Genomic DNA, 6000 nt, shown 5'->3' on the forward strand with positions numbered 1-6000 from the left:
CGGCACTCCCGGATTCTGAGTCTTGGCAACAAACTCAGGGACGAAGCTGAACGTTACTTCCCCCCATCCCCTTGAATGGGCGATGTCGTACGAGAGACCATGTAACTCACTCACTCGCTTGGCCGAGGCCAAAGCTAGCAGGAAAACCGTCTTCCAGGTAAGGTGGCGATCAGAAGCCTGGCGTAATGGTTCGTTGGGAGGTCTCTTCAGAGACCTGAGGACTCGAACCACGTTCCATGGAGGAGGTCTCACTTCCGACTGAGGGCAGGTAAGTTCATAACTCTGTATGAGAAGGGAAAGTTCCAGTGAGGAAGAAATGTCCATTCCTTTGAGCCTGAAGGCAAGACTTAAGGCTAAGCGATAGCCTTTCACTGCCGAGACTGAAAGGCGCATTTCCTCCCGTAAATACACGAGGAACTCCGCTATTGCTGGAATAGTGGCATCGAGGGGAGAGATACCCCTTCCACGACACCAACCACAGAAGACTCGCCTCTTCGCCTGGTAGACCCCTGCGGATGACTTACGCAGGTGACCAGACATCCTGTTCGCAACTTGTTGCGAAAATCCTCTCTCTGTGAGGAGATGCTGGATAGTCTCCAGGCGTGAAGTCGAAGCGAAGCTACGGCTTTGAGGTAGATGTTGGCGTGTGGTTGTTTGAGTAGCTCGTGATGTGGAGGGAGTTCTCTCGGAACCTCTGTGAGGAGTTGCAGAAGGTCCGGGAACCATTTTGTGTGATGCCATAGCGGAGCTATCAGGGTCATTGAAAGATTAACCGATGTTCTGGTCTTGTTGAGCACCCTCCTCATCAGACAGAACGGGGGAAAGGCGTACATATCAACGTTGTCCCACCACTGTTGGAAGGCATCCTGCCAGAGAGCCTTGGGGTCCGGGACCGGGGAGGAGTACGGCGAGAGCTTGAAATTCAGCACTGTAGCAAACAGATCCACTGACGTGGAACCCCACAAAGTCAGGACTTTGTTGGCTACTTGAGGATCCAAAGATCACTCGGTACTCACTATCTGCGTCGCTCTGCTCAGACTGTCGGCGAGCACATTCCTTTTGCCTGGAATGAAGCGAGCCGCTAGCGAGATCGAGTGGACTTCGGACCATCTCAGGATCTCTACTGCAAGATGGGATAGCTGTTCTAAAAAGGTACCTCCCTGCTTGTTGATATAAGCCACCACCGTGGTGTTGTCGCTCATCACCACCACAGAGTGGCCCGCCAGGACTTGGTGGAACTTCTGAAGTGCCAGGAACACGGCCTTTATTTCTATCAGGTTTATGTGAAGGTACTTTTCTGATTCTGACCACAGGCCTGAGGTCCCATGGTTCAGAACGTGGGCCCCCCACCCTTTCTTTGATGCTTCCGAGAACAACATCAAATCCGGGGGAAGGACGAAAAGATCCACTCCCTTTCGTAGGTTCTCGTCCGCCACCCACCACCGGAGGTCCGTCTGTTCCGCAGGACCCATAGGGATCAGAGTGTCCGGGGAATCGTGACCTTGATTCCACCGGGACTTGAGTCGCCACTGGAGGGATCTCATTCTGAGGCAACCGTTGGGAACAAGACGGGCCAGGGAGGAGAGGTGGCCGAGGAGACGTAGCCACGATTGGGCTGGGAGTTCTTCTCGATAGAGGAAAGGTCTCGCGACCTTCCTTAGCCTTGCTATCCTGTCGTCTGATGGGAAGGCTTTGTGGAGATTGGTGTCTATGACCATGATTAGATATACCAGTTTCTGAGAGGGCTGCAGAGAGGACTTCTCGAGATTTACCATGATCCCCAGATCCTGGCAAACTTCGAGGAGCTTGTCTCGGTGGCGAAGAAGGGTTGCCTCCGAGTCCACTAGGATCAGCCAGTCGTCCAGATAACGAAGGAGACGGATGCCGATCCTGTGAGCCCACGAAGAGATGAAGGTGAACACTCTGGTGAACACCTGGGGGGCTGTAGAGAGACCGAAACACAGCACCTTGAACTGGTAGATCTTGTTGTCTAGGCAAAATCTTAGGTACAGGTACTTCCTTGAAGACGGATGGACTGGGATCTGGAAGTACGCGTCCTTCAGGTCCAGTGTACACATGAAGTCTTGTGGTCTCACTGCGAGTCTGACCGTGTCTGCCGTCTCCATACTGAACGGAGTCTGCTTGACAACCCCGTTCAGGGTTAAGAGGTCAATGACTGGTCTCCAGCCTCCAGACGCCTTTCTCACAAGAAAGAGTCGACAGTAGAAGCCAGGGGACCCGTCTACAACCGCCTGGAGAGCGTCCTTCTTCAACATGGTCTGGACTTCTGCCCGAAGGGCTTGCCCTCTTGCCGATCCCATGGCAAGAGAGCTCAACGACACTGGATTCGCTGTCAGGGGAGGTAGAGAGGCTGTGAACGGGACGCGATAACCCAGAGCGTTCACGAAAATCGTCCAGGCATCTGCCCCGAGTTGCTGCCACCTTGTCGCGCAACTTTGTAGGCACCCCCCTCACTGGTGAACATGCAGGGGGACTGCCAACCCTAGCGTTTACGGCCTCGGCTGTTACCTCTAGGGTTCTTGCCTCCCCTGGAGGACTTCTTGCTCCTTCTGCTCTTGGCAGGAAAGGGCTTAGACACCTTCGGCTTCGCTGCAGTGTTCTTCTTCGTGTCTTTAGCTGGACGGGGCTGTTGAGCCGCTGGAGGTTTGTAGGGCCTCGATGTCAGGGCCCTATGGATGAGGGAATCCTGGTTGGACTTCCTCCACCTCTCAGCAGTAAGCTCCACGTCCTTAGGCTCAAACAAACTCTTACCGAACACGGAAGAGTGTCTGAGCCTGCTAACCTCCGAACTGGGAACCTTCTGGTGGAACCTCTCAGCCACAGCGTCCCGACGTTTGAGAATCGTATTGGCCCACAAGCTCGAGACTTGGTGGGCCAGGAACTCAATGGTCCAAGTGCCTGAGAGTAAGAAAGTCTCCAGTGCCTTCCTGGTGCTTTCTTTGGAGAGGTCCTCAGACCGCACCAGGATGCCCAGAGACCCCAGCCAGATGTCAAGCCACGAAGTTGCCTGCATGGCACACTTAGCGACCTTCTCCTGGCTTAGGATCTCAGTGGCTGAGTAGGACACGTGCCAGTTGTAGAGTCTCTCAAGAGGGACTCCCCCGGTGAGTTCTTCCACAGAGTGATGCATAGGAAGACCCAAACAAGACTCCTCAAGGATCTCAAAGTACCTCCTCTGATGGACTCGAGGAGGAGGGAGGAGCTTGTTACCGGCGCTGGATCTGCTGGAGGAGGCAAGCTCAGAGAGCTGGCCCTCGACCTTGTCCCTGGCACTCTTCATCCCCTGAGACCAGGGCAAAGCTGCACTGGCCCTATAGGGTTTCTGGGTGCCGTAGACGCGGTCCAGGACCGTGTCCTTACCTTCACGAGGAGGAATCTCAGGGTCTGGGATTCCGTTGAGGTTCCTCATGAAGATCAGGACTTGCCAGAATGCGTGTTCTGACTCTTGGTGCTCTCCTCCTGAAGGACTGGCAGCGAAGTCTCCCGTCCCCAGTGGCTCTTCCTATGGAGACTGCTGCGGTGGGCGAGCAGGACGCGCGGTTTGATGAGGGCGCACAGGTGTGCGCTGGAGGGCTGCATGAGGCGCCTTGATGACTGGAACGGGGCGCGCAACCGGAGCGTTGCGCGTGTCTGGAACGCGTGCAGGATTGCGCGGTCTGGAAGGAGCTAGCTTAGGCGCCTCTTGGGCGGCGCGCTGTAATGTGGAAGCGCGCTGGCGAGCGCGTGAGCGCTGGGACAGGAACTGCGCGTGGGCGCGCTTCGCGCCTAACTCCAGAGGAACCTGTGAGCGCCTGTGCGCTAGCGTAGGAACCTCTTGAATTGCGTGCGACGAGGCAGAAACCGGGGAACGCTGGGGCACAGGTGGGCGCTGGCACGCTGTCACAGGAACTGCTGGAGGGTGCCGGGGCGCAAAAGGATGTGAGCGTGCAGGGGAACCCTGGCGCGTAGCAGGAACAGGGGCGCGCACAAGCGTAGGTGAGCGCTGTGGCGCTAAGACAGGAACATCGGCAGCAGCAGGAGGGCGCGCAGGAAAAACCTGGCGCTTGAGGGCAAGAGGCGCGGTTTTGCGTTCAAGACCCTTCAGCCCCGAAGAGCCCGGTGCCTGCGCAGTGGCAGGATCAGATGGCGCGCAACGCGCATCTGCAAAATCAAAGGGTGCCGGCAAGTCAGCAGGTCTGGAGGAAGACTGGTCACTGTGTCCCAAAGGACGACCATCATCCGAAGGGGATCGCGAACGATCCCCGGAGAGGACTGTGGCGACGACGAGACGAAGAGGCGCCTCCTAACTCCCTTGTGAGGGGAAGGAAGGCCTCTACGGCGAAGGGGAGGACGAGCATTCCGTTTTATACACCCACGAGGGGCCGTGGGATCAGCAGGCTGACCATCAAGGGGCCTCCGCAGAGGAGTATCTGTAAGTGAACTCCCCAGAGGAGGAGAATCACCGGCAGGAGAGACCATGGGACTTAGATCCTCCCTCGAAAGGTGTTCGGAGGGGGAATCTAAGCCGTCAGCTACCTCAGCAACAGGAACGGGGGTTTGACTTGACCCACGAGATGTCTCCATCACAACAACGTCAACCACAGACAGAGGATCTATCCCTGCTGTAGTTGGCGATTGTTTAACAGCTGCACCAAGTTTGATCATGTTAAACAAGGCTTCCTTGGAGGGCAAACCCTGCAGCCCCAAGGAAGCCCAAAGCTGAAACAAATCACGATTAGACATATTCAAATCCTCCTCCGAGGGGAGGAGGGCCAGCCGCCTCGCTATGAGAGGCGACTACCTCTCCCGCACCCCGGGATCGGTCAACAGCAATACGGTCTACGCTACCACTCGCCGGCTTCTCAGAAGAGACCGCTCGAGGGGGAGCTCCGGAGGAGGAAAGGGCTACGGAAGAAGAAGTCCTGGAATTTTCTCTCTTCAAAGAAGCCTCTGAAGGAGAAAGATCCCTCTTGGACTTTTTCTTCCGGCGCTGGGCAAACCTCTCCCACTGGGAGGTAGACTACTCCCTACATTCTAGACACACGTTACCACTATCACACCGCTGGCGCCTACAGTGAGGACATAAGGTGTGGGGATCGGTGTCGACCGCCAACATAAAGGTCCCACAAGGGCGGCCGGGAAGTCCAGGGCATGTACGCATAGTAGTAGAGGCCAACTTCAAACACACTGAAAAAGAAAAAGCAAAAACAGATTAAATATGGCAGTCAAAGCGAGGGAGAGAGCAGACAGGTCTGTTCTCTTCCCGAGCCAAAAGTAAAGTGAAGCATTCACCGGTGTGTGTGAGGGGGGGGGGTAGCTAGCTACCCCTCCCTAACCCCTGCTAACTAGCAGCGGGGTAGTACTCAAGTTAAAACTTTTATGGCTCGACATTCAGCTACGCCGAAGTAATTACCCCATGTAAATAGCGTGGTTTGTATTTCAGTTACGGAACAATTGTCATTTGTTCCGTATCTGGAATACAAACCATGTTATTTATATGGGTGACTCATCCAATAGGAGGGTTGATGTCCCTGCCAATCTAGCTTTTAGGCCTTACCTGGGGTACTCCCTTTTGTGCAGGGTTCCGTGCAACAATATGGGGACCCTAATACCTCACTAGCCTGCTAAGCATGGTCAACGGCCTACCCAAGTTGTGTATGGTGATAAACTAGCGATGTGACTGTCCAGGTAAACGGTATTCCGAGTCTTGCAAGACATAACTTAAGAGAACGAGACATTCCCAATACCACCTTGCCAGAGTATGGGGACGCAACAGTATTAGAACAATACTAGGTTACATAAAGGTGCGATGCTTTACCTGCAGAGGTTTGAGGCTAGCTTGTGCAGAGGTTCCAGGATGCTGATTTTCCCCAAGAGAGAGGAGGATGAAGAAAGGAAAAGAGCCAGACATTCCTTTTCATTTAATCACACTAAGACCCGGGTAACCAATGCCCTCAACCTTCTGTTACTTGTCCAATAAGGAGCTTGAGGTATATTTGC

The 6000-nt window shown here is 54.8% G+C and overlaps 1 protein-coding gene across 1 annotated transcript in view; it reads right to left on the reverse strand.

The window, feature by feature from the left end:
* LOC137659280 (zinc finger BED domain-containing protein 4-like) overlaps nucleotides 1-6000 on the reverse strand; it is a 99538-nt gene that overhangs the window by 92596 nt on the left and 942 nt on the right. The window lies entirely within an intron of this gene.

Source organism: Palaemon carinicauda, chromosome 19 (assembly GCF_036898095.1).
Source record: "Palaemon carinicauda isolate YSFRI2023 chromosome 19, ASM3689809v2, whole genome shotgun sequence".
NCBI classification, from domain to species: Eukaryota; Metazoa; Arthropoda; class Malacostraca; order Decapoda; family Palaemonidae; genus Palaemon; species Palaemon carinicauda.